The following is a 27,785-nucleotide window of genomic DNA, read 5'->3' as shown; positions in this document are numbered from 1 at the left end:
TAAGTGGCAAAGTACACTTGCTGAGGTTGGCAGAGCACACGCTGAAGGCCTGACACCCGCTTTAAGGACACTGACTGCTATTAGCTTACACTGAAAAACTTTTTTCTTTGTAAAAGCATGCTATAGAGAGAGCAGATATCAGTGGCAAAGTACACTTGCTGAGTTTGGCAGAGCACACGCTGAAGGCCTGACACCCGCTTTAAGGACACTGACTGCTATTAGCTTACACTGAAAACCTTTTTTCTTTGTAAAGGCACGCTATAGAGACACCAGATATGAGTGGAAAAGTACACTTGCTGAGGTTGGCAGAGCAGACGCTGAAGGCCTGACACCCGCTTTAAGGACACTGACTGTTAGTAGCTTACATTGAAAAACTTTTTTTCTTTGTAAAAGCACGCTATAGAGACACCAGATATAAGTGGCAAAGTACACTTGCTGAGGTTGGCAGAGCACACGCTGAAGGCCTGACACCCGCTTTAAGGACACTGACTGCTATTAGCTTACACTGAAAAACTTTTTTCTTTGTAAAAGCATGCTATAGAGAGAGCAGATATCAGTGGCAAAGTACACTTGCTGAGTTTGGCAGAGCACACGCTGAAGGCCTGACACCCGCTTTAAGGACACTGACTGCTATTAGCTTACACTGAAAAACTTTTTTCTTTGTAAAAGCACGCTATAGAGACACCAGATATGAGTGGAAAAGTACACTTGCTGAGGTTAGCAGAGCACACGCTGAAGGCCTGACACCCGCTTTAAGGACACTGACTGCTATTAACTTACACTGAAAAACGTTTTTGCTTTGTAAAAGCACGCTATAGAGACACCAGATATGAGTGGCAAAGTACACTTGCTGAGGTTGGCAGAGCACACGCTAAAGGCCTGACACCCGCTTTAAGGACACTGACTGCTATTAGCTTACACTGAAAACCTTTTTTTCTTTGTAAAAGCACGCTATAGAGACACCAGATATAAGTGGCAAAGTACACTTGCTGAGGTTGGCAGAGCACACGCTGAAGGCCTGACACCCGCTTTAAGGACACTGACTGCTATTAGCTTACAATGAAAAACTTTTTTCTTTGTAAAGGCATGCTATAGAGACACCAGATATGAGTGGAAAAGTACACTTGCTGAGGTTGGCAGAGCACACGCTGAAGGCCTGACACCCGCTTTAAGGACACTGACTGCTATTAGCTTACACTGAAAAACTTTTTTTCTTTGTAAAAGCACGCTATAGAGACACCAGATATGAGTGGAAAAGTACACTTGCTGAGGTTGGCAGAGCACACGCTGAAGGCCTGACACCCGCTTTAAGGACACTGACTGCTATTAACTTACACTGAAAAACGTTTTTGCTTTGTAAAAGCACGCTATAGAGACACCAGATATGAGTGGCAAAGTACACTTGCTGAGGTTGGCAGAGCACACGCTGATGGCCTGACACCCGCTTTAAGGACACTGACTGCTATTAGCTTACACTGAAAAACTTTTTTTCTTTGTAAAGGCACGCTATAGAGACACCAGATATGAGTGGAAAAGTACACTTGCTGAGGTTGGCAGAGCACACGCTGAAGGCCTGACACCCGCTTTAAGGACACTGACTGCTATTAGCTTACACTGAAAAACTTTTTTTCATTGTAAAAGCATGCTATAGAGACACCAGATATGAGTGGAAAAGTACACTTGCTGAGGTTGGCAGAGCAGACGCTGAAGGCCTGACACCCGCTTTAAGGACACTGACTGTTAGTAGCTTACATTGAAAAACTTTTTTTCTTTGTAAAAGCACGCTATAGAGACACCAGATATAAGTGGCAAAGTACACTTGCTGAGGTTGGCAGAGCACACGCTGAAGGCCTGACACCCGCTTTAAGGACACTGACTGCTATTAGCTTACACTGAAAAACTTTTTTCTTTGTAAAAGCATGCTATAGAGAGAGCAGATATCAGTGGCAAAGTACACTTGCTGAGTTTGGCAGAGCACACGCTGAAGGCCTGACACCCGCTTTAAGGACACTGACTGCTAATAGCTTACACTGAAAACCTTTTTTCTTTGTAAAGGCACGCTATAGAGACACCAGATATGAGTGGAAAAGTACACTTGCTGAGGATGGCAGAGCACACGCTGAAGGCCTGACACCCGCTTTAAGGACACTGACTGCTATTAGCTTACACTGAAAAACTTTTTTTCTTTGTAAAAGCACGCTATAGAGACAGCAGATATGAGTGGAAAAGTACACTTGCTGAGGTTGGCAGAGCACACGCTGAAGGCCTGACACCCGCTTTAAGGACACTGACTGCTATTAGCTTACACTGAAAAACTTTTTTTCTTTGTAAAAGCACGCTATAGAGACACCAGATATGAGTGGAAAAGTACACTTGCTGAGGTTGGCAGAGCACACGCTGAAGGACTGACACCCGCTTTAAGGACACTGACTGCTATTAACTTACACTGAAAAACGTTTTTGCTTTGTAAAAGCACGCTATAGAGACACCAGATATGAGTGGAAAAGTACACTTGCTGAGGTTGGCAGAGCACACGCTAAAGGCCTGACACCCGCTTTAAGGACACTGACTGCTATTAGCTTACACTGAAAAACTTTTTTTCTTTGTAAAAGCACGCTATAGAGACTCCAGATATAAGTGGAAAAGTACACTTGCTGAGGTTGGCAGAGCACACGCTGAAGGCCTGACACCCGCTTTAAGGACACTGACTGCTATTAACTTACACTGAAAAACGTTTTTGCTTTGTAAAAGCACGCTATAGAGACACCAGATATGAGTGGCAAAGTACACTTGCTGAGGTTGGCAGAGCACACGCTGATGGCCTGACACCCGCTTTAAGGACACTGACTGCTATTAGCTTACACTGAAAAACTTTTTTTCTTTGTAAAGGCACGCTATAGAGACACCAGATATGAGTGGAAAAGTACACTTGCTGAGGTTGGCAGAGCAGACGCTGAAGGCCTGACACCCGCTTTAAGGACACTGACTGCTATTAGCTTACACTGAAAAACTTTTTTTCATTGTAAAAGCATGCTATAGAGACACCAGATATGAGTGGAAAAGTACACTTGCTGAGGTTGGCAGAGCAGACGCTGAAGGCCTGACACCCGCTTTAAGGACACTGACTGTTATTAGCTTACATTGAAAAACTTTTTTTCTTTGTAAAAGCACGCTATAGAGACACCAGATATAAGTGGCAAAGTACACTTGCTGAGGTTGGCAGAGCACACGCTGAAGGCCTGACACCCGCTTTAAGGACACTGACTGCTATTAGCTTACACTGAAAAACTTTTTTCTTTGTAAAAGCATGCTATAGAGAGAGCAGATATCAGTTGCAAAGTACACTTGCTGAGTTTGGCAGAGCACACGCTGAAGGCCTGACACCCGCTTTAAGGACACTGACTGCTATTAGCTTACACTGAAAAACTTTTTTCTTTGTAAAAGCATGCTATAGAGAGAGCAGATATCAGTGGCAAAGTACACTTGCTGAGTTTGGCAGAGCACACGCTGAAGGCCTGACACCCGCTTTAAGGACACTGACTGCTATTAGCTTACACTGAAAAACTTTTTTGCTTTGTAAAAGCACGCTATAGAGACACCAGATATGAGTGGCAAAGTACACTTGCTGAGGTTGGCAGAGCACACGCTGAAGGCCTGACACCCGCTTTAAGGACACTGACTGCTATTAGCTTACACTGAAAAACTTTTTTTCATTGTAAAAGCATGCTATAGAGACACCAGATATGAGTGGAAAAGTACACTTGCTGAGGTTGGCAGAGCACACGCTGAAGGCCTGACACCCGCTTTAAGGACACTGACTGCTATTAGCTTACACTGAAAAACTTTTTTTCTTTGTAAAGGCACGCTATAGAGACACCAGATATGAGTGGAAAAGTACACTTGCTGAGGTTGGCAGAGCAGACGCTGAAGGCCTGACACCCGCTTTAAGGACACTGACTGCTATTAGCTTACACTGAAAAACTTTTTTTCATTGTAAAAGCATGCTATAGAGACACCAGATATGAGTGGAAAAGTACACTTGCTGAGGTTGGCAGAGCAGACGCTGAAGGCCTGACACCCGCTTTAAGGACACTGACTGCTATTAGCTTACATTGAAAAACTTTTTTTCTTTGTAAAAGCACGCTATAGAGACACCAGATATAAGTGGCAAAGTACACTTGCTGAGGTTGGCAGAGCACACGCTGAAGGCCTGACACCCGCTTTAAGGACACTGACTGCTATTAGCTTACACTGAAAAACTTTTTTCTTTGTAAAAGCATGCTATAGAGAGAGCAGATATCAGTGGCAAAGTACACTTGCTGAGTTTGGCAGAGCACACGCTGAAGGCCTGACACCCGCTTTAAGGACACTGACTGCTATTAGCTTACACTGAAAACCTTTTTTCTTTGTAAAGGCACGCTATAGAGACACCAGATATGAGTGGAAAAGTACACTTGCTGAGGTTGGCAGAGCACACGCTGAAGGCCTGACACCCGCTTTAAGGACACTGACTGCTATTAGCTTACACTGAAAAACTTTTTTTCTTTGTAAAAGCACGCTATAGAGACAGCAGATATGAGTGGCAAAGTACACTTGCTGAGGTTGGCAGAGCACACGCTGAAGGCCTGACACCCGCTTTAAGGACACTGACTGCTATTAGCTTACATTGAAAAACTTTTTTTCTTTGTAAAAGCACGCTATAGAGACACCAGATATAAGTGGCAAAGTACACTTGCTGAGGTTGGCAGAGCACACGCTGAAGGCCTGACACCCGCTTTAAGGACACTGACTGCTATTAGCTTACACTGAAAAACTTTTTTCTTTGTAAAAGCATGCTATAGAGAGAGCAGATATCCGTGGCAAAGTACACTTGCTGAGTTTGGCAGAGCACACGCTGAAGGCCTGACACCCGCTTTAAGGACACTGACTGCTATTAGCTTACACTGAAAAACTTTTTTGCTTTGTAAAAGCACGCTATAGAGACACCAGATATGAGTGGCAAAGTACACTTGCTGAGGTTGGCAGAGCACACGCTGAAGGCCTGACACCCGCTTTAAGGACACTGACTGCTATTAGCTTACACTGAAAAACTTTTTTTCTCTTGTAAAGGCACGCTATAGAGACACCAGATATGAGTGGAAAAGTACACTTGCTGAGGTTGGCAGAGCAGACGCTGAAGGCCTGACACCCGCTTTAAGGACACTGACTGCTATAAGCTTACACTGAAAAACTTTTTTATTCTTTGTAAAGGCACGCTATAGAGACACCAGATATGAGTGGCAAAGTGCACTTGCTGAGGTTGGCAGAGCACACGCTGAAGGCCTGACACCCGCTTTAAGAACACTGACTGCTATTAACTTACACTGAAAAACGTTTTTGCTTTGTAAAAGCACGCTATAGAGACACCAGATATGAGTGGCAAAGTACACTTGCTGAGGTTGGCAGAGCACACGCTGAAGGCCTGACACCCGCTTTAAGGACACTGACTGCTATTAACTTACACTGAAAAATGTTTTTGCTTTGTAAAAGCACGCTATAGAGACACCAGATATGAGTGGCAAAGTACACTTGCTGAGGTTAGCAGAGCACACGCTGAAGGCCTGACACCCGCTTTAAGGACACTGACTGCTATTAGCTTACACTGAAAAACTTTTTTTCTTTGTAAAGGCACGCTATAGAGACACCAGATATGAGTGGCAAAGTACACTTGCTGAGGTTGGCAGAGCACACGCTGAAGGCCTGACACCCGCTTTAAGGACACTGACTGCTATTAGCTTACACTGAAAAACTTTTTTTCTTTGTAAAGGCACGCTATAGAGACACCAGATATGAGTGGCAAAGTACACTTGCTGAGGTTGGCAGAGCACACGCTGAAGGCCTGACACGCGCTTTAAGGACACTGACTGCTATTAGCTTACACTGAAAAACTTTTTTATTCTTTGTAAAGGCACGCTATAGAGACACCAGATATGAGTGGCAAAGTGCACTTGCTGAGGTTGGCAGAGCACACGCTGAAGGCCTGACACCCGCTTTAAGAACACTGACTGCTATTAACTTACACTGAAAAACGTTTTTGCTTTGTAAAAGCACGCTATAGAGACACCAGATATGAGTGGCAAAGTACACTTGCTGAGGTTGGCAGAGCACACGCTGAAGGCCTGACACCCGCTTTAAGGACACTGACTGCTATTAACTTACACTGAAAAACGTTTTTGCTTTGTAAAAGCACGCTATAGAGACACCAGATATGAGTGGCAAAGTACACTTGCTGAGGTTGGCAGAGCACACGCTGAAGGCCTGACACCCGCTTTAAGGACACTGACTGCTATTAGCTTACACTGAAAAACTTTTTTTCTTTGTAAAGGCACGCTATAGAGACACCAGATATGAGTGGAAAAGTACACTTGCTGAGGTTGGCAGAGCAGACGCTGAAGGCCTGACACCCGCTTTAAGGACACTGACTGCTATTAGCTTACATTGAAAAACTTTTTTTCTTTGTAAAAGCACGCTATAGAGACACCAGATATAAGTGGCAAAGTACACTGGCAGAGGTTGGCAGAGCACACGCTGAAGGCCTGACACCCGCTTTAAGGACACTGACTGCTATTAGCTTACACTGAAATACTTGTTTTCTTTGTAAAGGCATGCTATAGAGACACCAGATATGAGTTGAAAAGTACACTTGCTGAGGTTGGCAGAGCACACGCTAAAGGCCTGACACCCGCTTTAAGGACACTGACTGCTATTAACTTACACTGAAAAACGTTTTTGCTTTGTAAAAGCACGCTATAGAGACACCAGATATGAGTGGCAAAGTACACTTGCTGAGGTTGGCAGAGCACACGCTGAAGGCCTGACACCCGCTTTAAGGACACTGACTGCTATTAGCTTACACTGAAAAACTTTTTTTCTTTGTAAAGGCACGCTATAGAGACACCAGATATGAGTGGAAAAGTACACTTGCTGAGGTTGGCAGAGCAGACGCTGAAGGCCTGACACCCGCTTTAAGGACACTGACTGCTATTAGCTTACACTGAAAAACTTTTTTTCATTGTAAAAGCATGCTATAGAGACACCAGATATGAGTGGAAAAGTACACTTGCTGAGGTTGGCAGAGCACACGCTGAAGGCCTGACACCCGCTTTAAGGACACTGACTGCTATTAACTTACACTGAAAAACGTTTTTGCTTTGTAAAAGCACGCTATAGAGACACCAGATATGAGTGGCAAAGTACACTTGCTGAGGTTGGCAGAGCACACGCTAAAGGCCTGACACCCGCTTTAAGGACACTGACTGCTATTAGCTTACACTGAAAAACTTTTTTTCTTTGTAAAAGCACGCTATAGAGACTCCAGATATAAGTGGCAAAGTACACTTGCTGAGGTTGGCAGAGCACACGCTGAAGGCCTGACACCCGCTTTAAGGACACTGACTGCTATTAGCTTACACTGAAAAACTTTTTTTCTTTGTAAAAGCACGCTATAGAGACAGCAGATATGAGTGGCAAAGTACACTTGCTGAGGTTGGCAGAGCACACGCTGAAGGCCTGACACCCGCTTTAAGGACACTGACTGCTATTAGCTTACATTGACAAACTTTTTTTCTTTGTAAAAGCACGCTATAGAGACACCAGATATAAGTGGCAAAGTACACTTGCTGAGGTTGGCAGAGCACACGCTGAAGGCCTGACACCCGCTTTAAGGACACTGACTGCTATTAGCTTACACTGAAAAACTTTTTTCTTTGTAAAAGCATGCTATAGAGAGAGCAGATATCCGTGGCAAAGTACACTTGCTGAGTTTGGCAGAGCACACGCTGAAGGCCTGACACCCGCTTTAAGGACACTGACTGCTATTAGCTTACACTGAAAAACTTTTTTGCTTTGTAAAAGCACGCTATAGAGACACCAGATATGAGTGGCAAAGTACACTTGCTGAGGTTGGCAGAGCACACGCTGAAGGCCTGACACCCGCTTTAAGGACACTGACTGCTATTAGCTTACACTGAAAAACTTTTTTTCTCTCGTAAAGGCACGCTATAGAGACACCAGATATGAGTGGAAAAGTACACTTGCTGAGGTTGGCAGAGCAGACGCTGAAGGCCTGACACCCGCTTTAAGGACACTGACTGCTATAAGCTTACACTGAAAAACTTTTTTATTCTTTGTAAAGGCACGCTATAGAGACACCAGATATGAGTGGCAAAGTGCACTTGCTGAGGTTGGCAGAGCACACGCTGAAGGCCTGACACCCGCTTTAAGAACACTGACTGCTATTAACTTACACTGAAAAACGTTTTTGCTTTGTAAAAGCACGCTATAGAGACACCAGATATGAGTGGCAAAGTACACTTGCTGAGGTTGGCAGAGCACACGCTGAAGGCCTGACACCCGCTTTAAGGACACTGACTGCTATTAACTTACACTGAAAAATGTTTTTGCTTTGTAAAAGCACGCTATAGAGACACCAGATATGAGTGGCAAAGTACACTTGCTGAGGTTAGCAGAGCACACGCTGAAGGCCTGACACCCGCTTTAAGGACACTGACTGCTATTAGCTTACACTGAAAAACTTTTTTTCTTTGTAAAGGCACGCTATAGAGACACCAGATATGAGTGGCAAAGTACACTTGCTGAGGTTGGCAGAGCACACGCTGAAGGCCTGACACCCGCTTTAAGGACACTGACTGCTATTAGCTTACACTGAAAAACTTTTTTTCTTTGTAAAGGCACGCTATAGAGACACCAGATATGAGTGGCAAAGTACACTTGCTGAGGTTGGCAGAGCACACGCTGAAGGCCTGACACGCGCTTTAAGGACACTGACTGCTATTAGCTTACACTGAAAAACTTTTTTATTCTTTGTAAAGGCACGCTATAGAGACACCAGATATGAGTGGCAAAGTGCACTTGCTGAGGTTGGCAGAGCACACGCTGAAGGCCTGACACCCGCTTTAAGAACACTGGCTGCTATTAACTTACACTGAAAAACGTTTTTGCTTTGTAAAAGCACGCTATAGAGACACCAGATATGAGTGGCAAAGTACACTTGCTGAGGTTGGCAGAGCACACGCTGAAGGCCTGACACCCGCTTTAAGGACACTGACTGCTATTAACTTACACTGAAAAACGTTTTTGCTTTGTAAAAGCACGCTATAGAGACACCAGATATGAGTGGCAAAGTACACTTGCTGAGGTTGGCAGAGCACACGCTGAAGGCCTGACACCCGCTTTAAGGACACTGACTGCTATTAGCTTACACTGAAAAACTTTTTTTCTTTGTAAAGGCACGCTATAGAGACACCAGATATGAGTGGAAAAGTACACTTGCTGAGGTTGGCAGAGCAGACGCTGAAGGCCTGACACCCGCTTTAAGGACACTGACTGCTATTAGCTTACATTGAAAAACTTTTTTTCTTTGTAAAAGCACGCTATAGAGACACCAGATATAAGTGGCAAAGTACACTGGCAGAGGTTGGCAGAGCACACGCTGAAGGCCTGACACCCGCTTTAAGGACACTGACTGCTATTAGCTTACACTGAAATACTTGTTTTCTTTGTAAAGGCATGCTATAGAGACACCAGATATGAGTTGAAAAGTACACTTGCTGAGGTTGGCAGAGCACACGCTAAAGGCCTGACACCCGCTTTAAGGACACTGACTGCTATTAACTTACACTGAAAAACGTTTTTGCTTTGTAAAAGCACGCTATAGAGACACCAGATATGAGTGGCAAAGTACACTTGCTGAGGTTGGCAGAGCACACGCTGAAGGCCTGACACCCGCTTTAAGGACACTGACTGCTATTAGCTTACACTGAAAAACTTTTTTTCTTTGTAAAGGCACGCTATAGAGACACCAGATATGAGTGGAAAAGTACACTTGCTGAGGTTGGCAGAGCAGACGCTGAAGGCCTGACACCCGCTTTAAGGACACTGACTGCTATTAGCTTACACTGAAAAACTTTTTTTCATTGTAAAAGCATGCTATAGAGACACCAGATATGAGTGGAAAAGTACACTTGCTGAGGTTGGCAGAGCACACGCTGAAGGCCTGACACCCGCTTTAAGGACACTGACTGCTATTAACTTACACTGAAAAACGTTTTTGCTTTGTAAAAGCACGCTATAGAGACACCAGATATGAGTGGCAAAGTACACTTGCTGAGGTTGGCAGAGCACACGCTAAAGGCCTGACACCCGCTTTAAGGACACTGACTGCTATTAGCTTACACTGAAAAACTTTTTTTCTTTGTAAAAGCACGCTATAGAGACTCCAGATATAAGTGGCAAAGTACACTTGCTGAGTTTGGCAGAGCACATGCTGAAGGCCTGACACCCGCTTTAAGGACACTGACTGCTATTAGCTTACAATGAAAAACTTTTTTCTTTGTAAAGGCATGCTATAGAGACACCAGATATGAGTGGAAAAGTACACTTGCTGAGGTTGGCAGAGCACACGCTGAAGGCCTGACACCCGCTTTAAGGACACTGACTGCTATTAGCTTACACTGAAAAACTTTTTTTCTTTGTAAAAGCACGCTATAGAGACACCAGATATGAGTGGAAAAGTACACTTGCTGAGGTTGGCAGAGCACACGCTGAAGGCCTGACACCCGCTTTAAGGACACTGACTGCTATTAACTTACACTGAAAAACGTTTTTGCTTTGTAAAAGCACGCTATAGAGACACCAGATATGAGTGGCAAAGTACACTTGCTGAGGTTGGCAGAGCACACGCTGATGGCCTGACACCCGCTTTAAGGACACTGACTGCTATTAGCTTACACTGAAAAACTTTTTTTCTTTGTAAAGGCACGCTATAGAGACACCAGATATGAGTGGAAAAGTACACTTGCTGAGGTTGGCAGAGCAGACGCTGAAGGCCTGACACCCGCTTTAAGGACACTGACTGCTATTAGCTTACACTGAAAAACTTTTTTTCATTGTAAAAGCATGCTATAGAGACACCAGATATGAGTGGAAAAGTACACTTGCTGAGGTTGGCAGAGCAGACGCTGAAGGCCTGACACCCGCTTTAAGGACACTGACTGCTATTAGCTTACACTGAAAAACTTTTTTGCTTTGTAAAAGCACGCTATAGAGACACCAGATATGAGTGGCAAAGTACACTTGCTGAGGTTGGCAGAGCACACGCTGAAGGCCTGACACCCGCTTTAAGGACACTGACTGCTATTAGCTTACACTGAAAAACTTTTTTTCTTTGTAAAGGCACGCTATAGAGACACCAGATATGAGTGGAAAAGTACACTTGCTGAGGTTGGCAGAGCACACGCTGAAGGCCTGACACCCGCTTTAAGGACACTGACTGCTATTAGCTTACACTGAAAAACTTTTTTTCTTTGTAAAGGCACGCTATAGAGACACCAGATATCAGTGGCAAAGTACACTTGCTGAGTTTGGCAGAGCACACGCTGAAGGCCTGACACCCGCTTTAAGGACACTGACTGCTATTAGCTTACACTGAAAAACTTTTTTGCTTTGTAAAAGCACGCTATAGAGACACCAGATATGAGTGGAAAAGTACACTTGCTGAGGTTGGCAGAGCAGACGCTGAAGGCCTGACACCCGCTTTAAGGACACTGACTGCTATTAGCTTACACTGAAAAACTTTTTTTCATTGTAAAAGCATGCTATAGAGACACCAGATATGAGTGGAAAAGTACACTTGCTGAGGTTGGCAGAGCACACGCTGAAGGCCTGACACCCGCTTTAAGGACACTGACTGCTATTAGCTTACACTGAAAAACTTTTTTTCTTTGTAAAGGCACGCTATAGAGACACCAGATATGAGTGGAAAAGTACACTTGCTGAGGTTGGCAGAGCAGACGCTGAAGGCCTGACACCCGCTTTAAGGACACTGACTGCTATTAGCTTACACTGAAAAACTTTTTTTCATTGTAAAAGCATGCTATAGAGACACCAGATATGAGTGGAAAAGTACACTTGCTGAGGTTGGCAGAGCAGACGCTGAAGGCCTGACACCCGCTTTAAGGACACTGACTGCTATTAGCTTACATTGAAAAACTTTTTTTCTTTGTAAAAGCACGCTATAGAGACACCAGATATAAGTGGCAAAGTACACTTGCTGAGGTTGGCAGAGCACACGCTGAAGGCCTGACACCCGCTTTAAGGACACTGAGTGCTATTAGCTTTCACTGAAAAACTTTTTTCTTTGTAAAAGCATGCTATAGAGAGAGCAGATATCAGTGGCAAAGTACACTTGCTGAGTTTGGCAGAGCACACGCTGAAGGCCTGACACCCGCTTTAAGGACACTGACTGCTATTAGCTTACACTGAAAACCTTTTTTCTTTGTAAAGGCACGCTATAGAGACACCAGATATGAGTGGAATAGTACACTTGCTGAGGTTGGCAGAGCAGACGCTGAAGGCCTGACACCCGCTTTAAGGACACTGACTGCTATAAGCTTACACTGAAAAACTTTTTTATTCTTTGTAAAGGCACGCTATAGAGACAGCAGATATGAGTGGCAAAGTGCACTTGCTGAGGTTGGCAGAGCACACGCTGAAGGCCTGACACCCGCTTTAAGAACACTGACTGCTATTAACTTACACTGAAAAACGTTTTTGCTTTGTAAAAGCACGCTATAGAGACACCAGATATGAGTGGCAAAGTACACTTGCTGAGGTTGGCAGAGCACACGCTGAAGGCCTGACACCCGCTTTAAGGACACTGACTGCTATTAACTTACACTGAAAAATGTTTTTGCTTTGTAAAAGCACGCTATAGAGACACCAGATATGAGTGGCAAAGTACACTTGCTGAGGTTAGCAGAGCACACGCTGAAGGCCTGACACCCGCTTTAAGGACACTGACTGCTATTAGCTTACACTGAAAAACTTTTTTTCTTTGTAAAGGCACGCTATAGAGACACCAGATATGAGTGGAAAAGTACACTTGCTGAGGTTGGCAGAGCAGACGCTGAAGGCCTGACACCCGCTTTAAGGACACTGACTGCTATTAGCTTACACTGAAAAACTTTTTTTCTTTGTAAAAGCACGCTATAGAGACACCAGATATAAGTGGCAAAGTACACTGGCAGAGGTTGGCAGAGCACACGCTGAAGGCCTGACACCCGCTTTAAGGACACTGACTGCTATTAGCTTACACTGAAATACTTGTTTTCTTTGTAAAGGCATGCTATAGAGACACCAGATATGAGTTGAAAAGTACACTTGCTGAGGTTGGCAGAGCACACGCTAAAGGCCTGACACCCGCTTTAAGGACACTGACTGCTATTAACTTACACTGAAAAAAGTTTTTGCTTTGTAAAAGCACGCTATAGAGACACCAGATATGAGTGGCAAAGTACACTTGCTGAGGTTGGCAGAGCACACGCTGAAGGCCTGACACCCGCTTTAAGGACACTGACTGCTATTAGCTTACACTGAAAAACTTTTTTTCTTTGTAAAGGCACGCTATAGAGACACCAGATATGAGTGGAAAAGTACACTTGCTGAGGTTGGCAGAGCAGACGCTGAAGGCCTGACACCCGCTTTAAGGACACTGACTGCTATTAGCTTACACTGAAAAACTTTTTTTCTTTGTAAAAGCACGCTATAGAGACACCAGATATAAGTGGCAAAGTACACTGGCAGAGGTTGGCAGAGCACACGCTGAAGGCCTGACACCCGCTTTAAGGACACTGACTGCTATTAGCTTACACTGAAATACTTGTTTTCTTTGTAAAGGCATGCTATAGAGACACCAGATATGAGTTGAAAAGTACACTTGCTGAGGTTGGCAGAGCACACGCTAAAGGCCTGACACCCGCTTTAAGGACACTGACTGCTATTAACTTACACTGAAAAAAGTTTTTGCTTTGTAAAAGCACGCTATAGAGACACCAGATATGAGTGGCAAAGTACACTTGCTGAGGTTGGCAGAGCACACGCTGAAGGCCTGACACCCGCTTTAAGGACACTGACTGCTATTAGCTTACACTGAAAAACTTTTTTTCTTTGTAAAGGCACGCTATAGAGACACCAGATATGAGTGGAAAAGTACACTTGCTGAGGTTGGCAGAGCAGACGCTGAAGGCCTGACACCCGCTTTAAGGACACTGACTGCTATTAGCTTACACTGAAAAACTTTTTTTCATTGTAAAAGCATGCTATAGAGACACCAGATATGAGTGGAAAAGTACACTTGCTGAGGTTGGCAGAGCACACGCTGAAGGCCTGACACCCGCTTTAAGGACACTGACTGCTATTAGCTTACACTGAAAAACTTTTTTTCATTGTAAAAGCATGCTATAGAGACACCAGATATGAGTGGAAAAGTACACTTGCTGAGGTTGGCAGAGCACACGCTGAAGGCCTGACACCCGCTTTAAGGACACTGACTGCTATTAGCTTACATTGAAAAACTTTTTTTCTTTGTAAAAGCACGCTATAGAGACACCAGATATAAGTGGCAAAGTACACTTGCTGAGGTTGGCAGAGCACACGCTGAAGGCCTGACACCCGCTTTAAGGACACTGACTGCTATTAGCTTACACTGAAAAACTTTTTTCTTTGTAAAAGCATGCTATAGAGAGAGCAGATATCAGTGGCAAAGTACACTTGCTGAGTTTGGCAGAGCACACGCTGAAGGCCTGACACCCGCTTTAAGGACACTGACTGCTATTAGCTTACACTGAAAAACTTTTTTGCTTTGTAAAAGCACGCTATAGAGACACCAGATATGAGTGGCAAAGTACACTTGCTGAGGTTGGCAGAGCACACGCTGAAGGCCTGACACCCGCTTTAAGGACACTGACTGCTATTAGCTTACACTGAAAAACTTTTTTTCTTTGTAAAGGCACGCTATAGAGACACCAGATATGAGTGGAAAAGTACACTTGCTGAGGTTGGCAGAGCAGACGCTGAAGGCCTGACACCCGCTTTAAGGACACTGACTGCTATTAGCTTACATTGAAAAACTTTTTTTCTTTGTAAAAGCACGCTATAGAGACACCAGATATAAGTGGCAAAGTACACTGGCAGAGGTTGGCAGAGCACACGCTGAAGGCCTGACACCCGCTTTAAGGACACTGACTGCTATTAGCTTACACTGAAATACTTGTTTTCTTTGTAAAGGCATGCTATAGAGACACCAGATATGAGTTGAAAAGTACACTTGCTGAGGTTGGCAGAGCACACGCTAAAGGCCTGACACCCGCTTTAAGGACACTGACTGCTATTAACTTACACTGAAAAACGTTTTTGCTTTGTAAAAGCACGCTATAGAGACACCAGATATGAGTGGCAAAGTACACTTGCTGAGGTTGGCAGAGCACACGCTGAAGGCCTGACACCCGCTTTAAGGACACTGACTGCTATTAGCTTACACTGAAAAACTTTTTTTCTTTGTAAAGGCACGCTATAGAGACACCAGATATGAGTGGAAAAGTACACTTGCTGAGGTTGGCAGAGCAGACGCTGAAGGCCTGACACCCGCTTTAAGGACACTGACTGCTATTAGCTTACACTGAAAAACTTTTTTTCTTTGTAAAGGCACGCTATAGAGACACCAGATATGAGTGGCAAAGTACACTTGCTGAGGTTGGCAGAGCACACGCTGAAGGCCTGACACCCGCTTTAAGGACACTGACTGCTATTAGCTTACACTGAAAAACTTTTTTTCTTTGTAAAGGCACGCTATAGAGACACCAGATATGAGTGGAAAAGTACACTTGCTGAGGTTGGCAGAGCAGACGCTGAAGGCCTGACACCCGCTTTAAGGACACTGACTGCTATTAGCTTACACTGAAAAACTTTTTTTCTTTGTAAAGGCACGCTATAGAGACACCAGATATGAGTGGAAAAGTACACTTGCTGAGGTTGGCAGAGCAGACGCTGAAGGCCTGACACCCGCTTTAAGGACACTGACTGCTATTAGCTTACACTGAAAAACTTTTTTTCATTGTAAAAGCATGCTATAGAGACACCAGATATGAGTGGAAAAGTACACTTGCTGAGGTTGGCAGAGCAGACGCTGAAGGCCTGACACCCGCTTTAAGGACACTGACTGCTATTAGCTTACATTGAAAAACTTTTTTTCTTTGTAAAAGCACGCTATAGAGACACCAGATATAAGTGGCAAAGTACACTTGCTGAGGTTGGCAGAGCACACGCTGAAGGCCTGACACCCGCTTTAAGGACACTGACTGCTATTAGCTTACACTGAAAAACTTTTTTCTTTGTAAAAGCATGCTATAGAGAGAGCAGATATCAGTGGCAAAGTACACTTGCTGAGGTTAGCAGAGCACACGCTGAAGGCCTGACACCCGCTTTAAGGACACTGACTGCTATTAGCTTACACTGAAAAACTTTTTTTCTTTGTAAAGGCACGCTATAGAGACACCAGATATGAGTGGAAAAGTACACTTGCTGAGGTTGGCAGAGCAGACGCTGAAGGCCTGACACCCGCTTTAAGGACACTGACTGCTATTAGCTTACACTGAAAAACTTTTTTTCTTTGTAAAGGCACGCTATAGAGACACCAGATATGAGTGGAAAAGTACACTTGCTGAGGTTGGCAGAGCAGACGCTGAAGGCCTGACACCCGCTTTAAGGACACTGACTGCTATTAGCTTACATTGAAAAACTTTTTTTCTTTGTAAAAGCACGCTATAGAGACACCAGATATAAGTGGCAAAGTACACTGGCAGAGGTTGGCAGAGCACACGCTGAAGGCCTGACACCCGCTTTAAGGACACTGACTGCTATTAGCTTACACTGAAATACTTGTTTTCTTTGTAAAGGCATGCTATAGAGACACCAGATATGAGTTGAAAAGTACACTTGCTGAGGTTGGCAGAGCACACGCTAAAGGCCTGACACCCGCTTTAAGGACACTGACTGCTATTAACTTACACTGAAAAAAGTTTTTGCTTTGTAAAAGCACGCTATAGAGACACCAGATATGAGTGGCAAAGTACACTTGCTGAGGTTGGCAGAGCACACGCTGAAGGCCTGACACCCGCTTTAAGGACACTGACTGCTATTAGCTTACACTGAAAAACTTTTTTTCTTTGTAAAGGCACGCTATAGAGACACCAGATATGAGTGGAAAAGTACACTTGCTGAGGTTGGCAGAGCAGACGCTGAAGGCCTGACACCCGCTTTAAGGACACTGACTGCTATTAGCTTACACTGAAAAACTTTTTTTCATTGTAAAAGCATGCTATAGAGACACCAGATATGAGTGGAAAAGTACACTTGCTGAGGTTGGCAGAGCACACGCTGAAGGCCTGACACCCGCTTTAAGGACACTGACTGCTATTAGCTTACACTGAAAAACTTTTTTTCATTGTAAAAGCATGCTATAGAGACACCAGATATGAGTGGAAAAGTACACTTGCTGAGGTTGGCAGAGCACACGCTGAAGGCCTGACACCCGCTTTAAGGACACTGACTGCTATTAGCTTACATTGAAAAACTTTTTTTCTTTGTAAAAGCACGCTAAAGAGACACCAGATATAAGTGGCAAAGTACACTTGCTGAGGTTGGCAGAGCACACGCTGAAGGCCTGACACCCGCTTTAAGGACACTGACTGCTATTAGCTTACACTGAAAAACTTTTTTCTTTGTAAAAGCATGCTATAGAGAGAGCAGATATCAGTGGCAAAGTACACTTGCTGAGTTTGGCAGAGCACACGCTGAAGGCCTGACACCCGCTTTAAGGACACTGACTGCTATTAGCTTACACTGAAAAACTTTTTTCTTTGTAAAAGCATGCTATAGAGAGAGCAGATATCAGTGGCAAAGTACACTTGCTGAGTTTGGCAGAGCACACGCTGAAGGCCTGACACCCGCTTTAAGGACACTGACTGCTATTAGCTTACACTGAAAAACTTTTTTGCTTTGTAAAAGCACGCTATAGAGACACCAGATATGAGTGGCAAAGTACACTTGCTGAGGTTGGCAGAGCACACGCTGAAGGCCTGACACCCGCTTTAAGGACACTGACTGCTATTAGCTTACACTGAAAAACTTTTTTTCTCTTGTAAAGGCACGCTATAGAGACACCAGATATGAGTGGCAAAGTACACTTGCTGAGGTTGGCAGAGCAGACGCTGAAGGCCTGACACCCGCTTTAAGGACACTGACTGCTATAAGCTTACACTGAAAAACTTTTTTATTCTTTGTAAAGGCACGCTATAGAGACACCAGATATGAGTGGCAAAGTGCACTTGCTGAGGTTGGCAGAGCACACGCTGAAGGCCTGACACCCGCTTTAAGAACACTGACTGCTATTAACTTACACTGAAAAACGTTTTTGCTTTGTAAAAGCACGCTATAGAGACACCAGATATGAGTGGCAAAGTACACTTGCTGAGGTTGGCAGAGCACACGCTGAAGGCCTGACACCCGCTTTAAGGACACTGACTGCTATTAACTTACACTGAAAAATGTTTTTGCTTTGTAAAAGCACGCTATAGAGACACCAGATATGAGTGGCAAAGTACACTTGCTGAGGTTGGCAGAGCACACGCTGAAGGCCTGACACCCGCTTTAAGGACACTGACTGCTATTAGCTTACACTGAAAAACTTATTTTCTTTGTAAAGGCACGCTATAGAGACACCAGATATGAGTGGAAAAGTACGCTTGCTGAGGTTGGCAGAGCAGACTCTGAAGGCCTGACACCCGCTTTAAGGACACTGACTGCTATTAGCTTACATTGAAAAACTTTTTTTCTTTGTAAAGGCACGCTATAGAGACACCAGATATGAGATGAAAAGTACACTTGCTGAAGTTGGCAGAGCACACGCTGAAGGCCTGACACCCGCTTTAAGGACACTGACTGCTATTAACTTACACTGAAAAACGTTTTTGCTTTGTAAAAGCACGCTATAGAGACATCAGATATGAGTGGCAAAGTACACTTGCTGAGGTTGGCAGAGCACACGCTGAAGGCCTCACACGCGCTTTAAGGACACTGACTGCTATTAGCTTACACTGAAAAACTTTTTTTTCTTTGTAAAGGCACGCTATAGAGACACCAGATATGAGTGGAAAAGTACACTTGCTGAGGTTGGCAGAGCAGACGCTGAAGGCCTGACACCCGCTTTAAGGACACTGACTGCTATTAGCTTACATTGAAAAACTTTTTTTCTTTGTAAAAGCACGCTATAGAGACACCATATATAAGTGGCAAAGTACACTGGCAGAGGTTGGCAGAGCACACGCTGAAGGCCTGACACCCGCTTTAAGGACACTGACTGCTATTAGCTTACACTGAAATACTTGTTTTCTTTGTAAAGGCATGCTATAGAGACACCAGATCTGAGTTGAAAAGTACACTTGCTGAGGTTGGCAGAGCACACGCTAAAGGCCTGACACCCGCTTTAAGGACACTGACTGCTATTAACTTACACTGAAAAACGTTTTTGCTTTGTAAAAGCACGCTATAGAGACACCAGATATGAGTGGCAAAGTACACTTGCTGAGGTTGGCAGAGCACACGCTGAAGGCCTGACACCCGCTTTAAGGACACTGACTGCTATTAGCTTACACTGAAAAACTTTTTTTCTTTGTAAAGGCACGCTATAGAGACACCAGATATGAGTGGCAAAGTACACTTGCTGAGGTTGGCAGAGCACACGCTGAAGGCCTGACACCCGCTTTAAGAACACTGACTGCTATTAACTTACACTGAAAAACGTTTTTGCTTTGTAAAAGCACGCTATAGAGACACCAGATATGAGTGGCAAAGTAAACTTGCTGAGGTTGGCAGAGCACACGCTGAAGGCCTGACACCCGCTTTAAGGACACTGACTGCTATTAACTTACACTGAAAAACTTTTTGCTTTGTAAAAGCACGCTATAGAGACACCAGATATGAGTGGCAAAGTACACTTGCTGAGGTTGGCAGAGCACACGCTGAAGGCCTGACACCCGCTTTAAGGACACTGACTGCTATTAGCTTACACTGAAAAACTTTTTTTCTTTGTAAAGGCACGCTATAGAGACACCAGATATGAGTGGCAAAGTACACTTGCTGAGGTTGGCAGAGCACACGCTGAAGGCCTGACACGCGCTTTAAGGACACTGACTGCTATTAGCTTACACTGAAAAACTTTTTTATTCTTTGTAAAGGCACGCTATAGAGACAACAGATATGAGTGGCAAAGTGCACTTGCTGAGGTTGGCAGAGCACACGCTGAAGGCCTGACACCCGCTTTAAGAACACTGACTGCTATTAACTTACACTGAAAAACGTTTTTGCTTTGTAAAAGCACGCTATAGAGACACCAGATATGAGTGGCAAAGTACACTTGCTGAGGTTGGCAGAGCACACGCTGAAGGCCTGACACCCGCTTTAAGGACACTGACTGCTATTAACTTACACTGAAAAACGTTTTTGCTTTGTAAAAGCACGCTATAGAGACACCAGATATGAGTGGCAAAGTACACTTGCTGAGGTTGGCAGAGCACACGCTGAAGGCCTGACACCCGCTTTAAGGACACTGACTGCTATTAGCTTACACTGAAAAACTTTTTTTCTTTGTAAAGGCACGCTATAGAGACACCAGATATGAGTGGAAAAGTACACTTGCTGAGGTTGGCAGAGCAGACGCTGAAGGCCTGACACCCGCTTTAAGGACACTGACTGCTATTAGCTTACATTGAAAAACTTTTTTTCTTTGTAAAATCACGCTATAGAGACACCAGATATAAGTGGCAAAGTACACTGGCAGAGGTTGGCAGAGCACACGCTGAAGGCCTGACACCCGCTTTAAGGACACTGACTGCTATTAGCTTACACTGAAATACTTGTTTTCTTTGTAAAGGCATGCTATAGAGACACCAGATATGAGTTGAAAAGTACACTTGCTGAGGTTGGCAGAGCACACGCTAAAGGCCTGACACCCGCTTTAAGGACACTGACTGCTATTAACTTACACTGAAAAACGTTTTTGCTTTGTAAAAGCACGCTATAGAGACACCAGATATGAGTGGCAAAGTACACTTGCTGAGGTTGGCAGAGCACACGCTGAAGGCCTGACACCCGCTTTAAGGACACTGACTGCTATTAGCTTACACTGAAAAACTTTTTTTCTTTGTAAAGGCACGCTATAGAGACACCAGATATGAGTGGCAAAGTACACTTTCTGAGGTTGGCAGAGCACACGCTGAAGGCCTGACACGCGCTTTAAGGACACTGACTGCTATTAGCTTACACTAAAAAACTTTTTTATTCTTTGTAAAGGCACGCTATAGAGACACCAGATATGAGTGGCAAAGTGCACTTGCTGAGGTTGGCAGAGCACACGTTGAAGGCCTGACACCCGCTTTAAGAACACTGACTGCTATTAACTTACACTGAAAAACGTTTTTGCTTTGTAAAAGCACGCTATAGAGACACCAGATATGAGTGGCAAAGTACACTTGCTGAGGTTGGCAGAGCACACGCTGAAGGCCTGACACCCGCTTTAAGGACACTGACTGCTATTAACTTACACTGAAAAACGTTTTTGCTTTGTAAAAGCACGCTATAGAGACACCAGATATGAGTGGCAAAGTACACTTGCTGAGGTTGGCAGAGCACACGCTGAAGGCCTGACACCCGCTTTAAGGACACTGACTGCTATTAGCTTACACTGAAAAACTTTTTTTCTTTGTAAAGGCACGCTATAGAGACACCAGATATGAGTGGAAAAGTACACTTGCTGAAGTTGGCAGAACACACGCTGAAGGCCTGACACCCGCTTTAAGGACACTGACTGCTATTAACTTACACTGAAAAACGTTTTTGCTTTGTAAAAGCACGCTATAGAGACATCAGATATGAGTGGCAAAGTACACTTGCTGAGGTTGGCAGAGCACACGCTGAAGGCCTCACACGCGCTTTAAGGACACTGACTGCTATTAGCTTACACTGAAAAACTTTTTTTTCTTTGTAAAGGCACGCTATAGAGACACCAGATATGAGTGGAAAAGTACACTTGCTGAGGTTGGCAGAGCAGACGCTGAAGGCCTGACACCCGCTTTAAGGACACTGACTGCTATTAGCTTACATTGAAAAACTTTTTTTCTTTGTAAAAGCACGCTATAGAGACACCAGATATGAGTGGCAAAGTACACTTGCTGAGGTTGGCAGAGCACACGCTGAAGGCCTGACACGCGCTTTAAGGACACTGACTGCTATTAGGTTACACTGAAAAACTTTTTTATTCTTTGTAAAGGCACACTATTGAGACACCAGATATGAGTGGCAAAGTGCACTTGCTGAGGTTGGCAGAGCACACGCTGAAGGCCTGACACCCGCTTTAAGGACACTGACTGCTATTAACTTACACTGAAAAACGTTTTTGCTTTGTAAAAGCACGCTATAGAGACACCAGATATGAGTGGCAAAGTACACTTGCTGAGGTTGGCAGAGCACACGCTGAAGGCCTGACACCCGCTTTAAGGACACTGACTGCTATTAGCTTACAATGAAAAACTTTTTTCTTTGTAAAAGCACGCTATAGAGACACCAGATATGAGTGGCAAAGTACACTTGCTGAGGTTGGCAGAGCACACGCTGAAGGCCTGACACCTGCTTTAACGACACTGACTGCTATTAGCTTACAATGAAAAACTTTTTTCTTTGTAAAAGCACGCTATAGAGACACCAGATATGAGTGGCAAAGTACACTTGCTGAGGTTGGCAGAGCACACGCTGAAGGCCTGACACCTGCTTTAAGGACACTGACTGCTATTAGCTTACACTGAAAAACTTTTTTTCTTTGTAAAAGCACGCTTTAGAGACAGCAGATATCAGTGGCAAAGTACACTTGCTGAGTTTGGCAGAGCACACGCTGAAGGCCTGACACCCGCTTTAAGGACACTGACTGCTATTAGCTTACACTGAAAAACTTTTTTTCTTTGTAAAGGCACGCTATAGAGACACCAGATATGAGTGGCAAAGTACACTTGCTGAGGTTGGCAGAGCACACGCTGAAGGCCTGACACGCGCTTTAAGGACACTGACTGCTATTAGCTTACACTGAAAAACTTTTTTATTCTTTGTAAAGGCACGCTATAGAGACAACAGATATGAGTGGCAAAGTGCACTTGCTGAGGTTGGCAGAGCACACGCTGAAGGCCTGACACCCGCTTTAAGAACACTGACTGCTATTAACTTACACTGAAAAACGTTTTTGCTTTGTAAAAGCACGCTATAGAGACACCAGATATGAGTGGCAAAGTACACTTGCTGAGGTTGGCAGAGCACACGCTGAAGGCCTGACACCAGCTTTAAGGACACTGACTGCTATTAACTTACACTGAAAAACGTTTTTGCTTTGTAAAAGCACGCTATAGAGACACCAGATATGAGTGGCAAAGTACACTTGCTGAGTTTGGCAGAGCACAAGCTGAAGGCCTGACACCCGCTTTAAGGACACTGACTGCTATTAGCTTACACTGAAAAACTTTTTTTCTTTGTAAAGGCACGCTATAGAGACACCAGTTATGAGTGGAAAAGTACACTTGCTAGGGTTGGCAGAGCACACGCTGAAGGCCTGACACCCGCTTTAAGGACACTGACTGCTATTAGCTTACACTGAAAAACTTTTTTTCTTTGTAAAAGCACGCTATAGAGACACCAGATATGAGTGGCAAAGTACACTTGCTGAGGTTGGCAGAGCACACGCTGAAGGCCTGACACGCGCTTTAAGGACACTGACTGCTATTAGGTTACACTGAAAAACTTTTTTATTCTTTGTAAAGGCACACTATTGAGACACCAGATATGAGTGGCAAAGTGCACTTGCTGAGGTTGGCAGAGCACACGCTGAAGGCCTGACACCCGCTTTAAGGACACTGACTGCTATTAACTTACACTGAAAAACGTTTTTGCTTTGTAAAAGCACGCTATAGAGACACCAGATATGAGTGGCAAAGTACACTTGCTGAGGTTGGCAGAGCACACGCGGAAGGCCTGACACCCGCTTTAAGGACACTGACTGCTATTAGCTTACAATGAAAAACTTTTTTCTTTGTAAAAGCACGCTATAGAGACACCAGATATGAGTGGCAAAGTACACTTGCTGAGGTTGGCAGAGCACACGCTGAAGGCCTGACACCTGCTTTAACGACACTGACTGCTATTAGCTTACAATGAAAAACTTTTTTCTTTGTAAAAGCACGCTATAGAGACACCAGATATGAGTGGCAAAGTACACTTGCTGAGGTTGGCAGAGCACACGCTGAAGGCCTGACACCTGCTTTAAGGACACTGACTGCTATTAGCTTACACTGAAAAACTTTTTTTCTTTGTAAAAGCACGCTTTAGAGACAGCAGATATCAGTGGCAAAGTACACTTGCTGAGTTTGGCAGAGCACACGCTGAAGGCCTGACACCCGCTTTAAGGACACTGACTGCTATTAGCTTACACTGAAAAACTTTTTTTCTTTGTAAAGGCACGCTATAGAGACACCAGATATGAGTGGCAAAGTACACTTGCTGAGGTTGGCAGAGCACACGCTGAAGGCCTGACACGCGCTTTAAGGACACTGACTGCTATTAGCTTACACTGAAAAACTTTTTTATTCTTTGTAAAGGCACGCTATAGAGACAACAGATATGAGTGGCAAAGTGCACTTGCTGAGGTTGGCAGAGCACACGCTGAAGGCCTGACACCCGCTTTAAGAACACTGACTGCTATTAACTTACACTGAAAAACGTTTTTGCTTTGTAAAAGCACGCTATAGAGACACCAGATATGAGTGGCAAAGTACACTTGCTGAGGTTGGCAGAGCACACGCTGAAGGCCTGACACCAGCTTTAAGGACACTGACTGCTATTAACTTACACTGAAAAACGTTTTTGCTTTGTAAAAGCACGCTATAGAGACACCAGATATGAGTGGCAAAGTACACTTGCTGAGTTTGGCAGAGCACAAGCTGAAGGCCTGACACCCGCTTTAAGGACACTGACTGCTATTAGCTTACACTGAAAAACTTTTTTTCTTTGTAAAGGCACGCTATAGAGACACCAGTTATGAGTGGAAAAGTACACTTGCTAGGGTTGGCAGAGCACACGCTGAAGGCCTGACACCCGCTTTAAGGACACTGACTGCTATTAACTTACACTGAAAAACGTTTTTGCTTTGTAAAAGCACGCTATAGAGACACCAGATATGAGTGGCAAAGTACACTTGCTGAGGTTGGCAGAGCACACGCTGAAGGCCTGACACCCGCTTTAAGGACACTGACTGCTATTAGCTTACACTGAAAAACTTTTTTTCTTTGTAAAGGCACGCTATAGAGACACCAGATATGAGTGGAAAAGTACACTTGCTGAGGTTGGCAGAGCAGACGCTGAAGGCCTGACACCCGCTTTAAGGACACTGACTGCTATTAGCTTACACTGAAAAACTTTTTTTCATTGTAAAAGCATGCTATAGAGACACCAGATATGAGTGGAAAAGTACACTTGCTGAGGTTGGCAGAGCAGGCGCTGAAGGCCTGACACCCGCGTTAAGGACACTGACTGCTATTAGCTTACACTGAAAAACTTTTTTTCTTTGTAAAAGCACGCTATAGAGACACCAGATATGAGTGGAAAAGTACACTTGCTGAGGTTGGCAGAGCACACGCTGAAGGCCTGACACCCGCTTTAAGGACACTGACTGCTATTAGCTTACACTGAAAAACTTTTTTTCTTTGTAAAGGCACGCTATAGAGACACCAGATATGAGTGGCAAAGTACACTTGCTGAGGTTGGCAGAGCACACGCTGAAGGCCTGACACGCGCTTTAAGGACACTGACTGCTATAAGCTTACACTGAAAAACTTTTTTATTCTTTGTAAAGGCACGCTATAGAGACACCAGATATGAGTGGCAAAGTGCACTTGCTGAGGTTGGCAGAGCACACGCTGAAGGCCTGACACCCGCTTTAAGAACACTGACTGCTATTAACTTACACTGAAAACCGTTTTTGCTTTGTAAAAGCACGCTATAGAGACACCAGATATGAGTGGCAAAGTACACTTGCTGAGGTTGGCAGAGCATACGCTGAAGGCCTGACACCCGCTTTAAGGACACTGACTGCTATTAACTTACACTGAAAAACGTTTTTGCTTTGTAAAAGCACGCTATAGAGACACCAGATATGAGTGGCAAAGTACACTTGCTGAGGTTGGCAGAGCACACGCTGAAGGCCTGACACGCGCTTTAAGGACACTGACTGCTATTAGCTTACACTGAAAAACTTTTTTATTCTTTGTAAAGGCACGCTATAGAGACACCAGATATGAGTGGCAAAGTGCACTTGCTGAGGTTGGCAGAGCACACGCTGAAGGCCTGACACCCGCTTTAAGAACACTGACTGCTATTAACTTACACTGAAAAACGTTTTTGCTTTGTAAAAGCACGCTATAGAGACATCAGATATGAGTGGCAAAGTACACTTGCTGAGGTTGGCAGAGCACACGCTGAAGGCCTCACACACGCTTTAAGGACACTGACTGCTATTAGCTTACACTGAAAAACTTTTTTTTCTTTGTAAAGGCATGCTATAGAGACACCAGATATGAGTGGAAAAGTACACTTGCTGAGGATGGCAGAGCAGACGCTGAAGGCCTGACACCCGCTTTAAGGACACTGACTGCTATTAGCTTTCATTGAAAAACTTTTTTTCTTTGTAAAAGCACGCTATAGAGACACCAGATATGAGTGGCAAAGTACACTTGCTGAGGTTGGCAGAGCACACGCTGAAGGCCTGACACGCGCTTTAAGGACACTGACTGCTATTAGCTTACACTGAAAAACTTTTTTATTCTTTTTAAAGGCACACTATAGAGACACCAGATATGAGTGGCAAAGTGCACTTGCTGAGGTTGGCAGAGCACACGCTGAAGGCCTGACACCCGCTTTAAGGACACTGACTGCTATTAACTTACACTGAAAAACGTTTTTGCTTTGTAAAAGCACGCTATAGAGACACCAGATATGAGTGGCAAAATACACTTGCTGAGGTTGGCAGAGCACACGCTGAAGGCCTGACACCCGCTTTAAGGACACTGACTGCTATTATCTTACACTGAAAAACTTTTTTTCTTTGTAACAGCATGCTATAGAGACACCATATATGAGTGGCAAAGTACACTTGCTGAGGTTGGCAGAGCACACGCTGAAGGCCTGACACCCGCTTTAAGGACACTGACTGCTATTAGCTTACACTGAAAAACTTTTTTTCTTTGTAGAAGCACGCTATAGAGACAGCAGATATCAGTGGCAAAGTACACTTGCTGAGTTTGGCAGAGCACACGTTGAAGGCCTGACACCCGCTTTAAGGACACTGACTGCTATTAGCTTACACTGAAAAACTTTTTTTCTTTGTAAAAGCACGCTATAGAGACAACAGATATGAGTGGCAAAGTACACTTGCTGAGGTTGGCAGAGCACACGCTGAAGGCCTGACACCCGCTTTAAGGACACTGACTGCTATTAGCTTACAATGAAAAACTTTTTTCTTTGTAAAAGCACGCTATAGAGACACCAGATATGAGTGGCAAAGTACACTTGCTGAGGTTGGCAGAGCACACGCTGAAGGCCTGACACCTGCTTTAACGACACTGACTGCTATTAGCTTACAATGAAAAACTTTTTTCTTTGTAAAAGCACGCTATAGAGACACCAGATATGAGTGGCAAAGTACACTTGCTGAGGTTGGCAGAGCACACGCTGAAGGCCTGACACCTGCTTTAAGGACACTGACTGCTATTAGCTTACACTGAAAAACTTTTTTTCTTTGTAAA

The sequence above is a fragment of the Pelobates fuscus genome, chromosome 1 (assembly GCF_036172605.1).
Source record: "Pelobates fuscus isolate aPelFus1 chromosome 1, aPelFus1.pri, whole genome shotgun sequence".
Lineage (NCBI taxonomy): Eukaryota > Metazoa > Chordata > Amphibia > Anura > Pelobatidae > Pelobates > Pelobates fuscus.
This window is presented reverse-complemented; position numbering follows the sequence as displayed.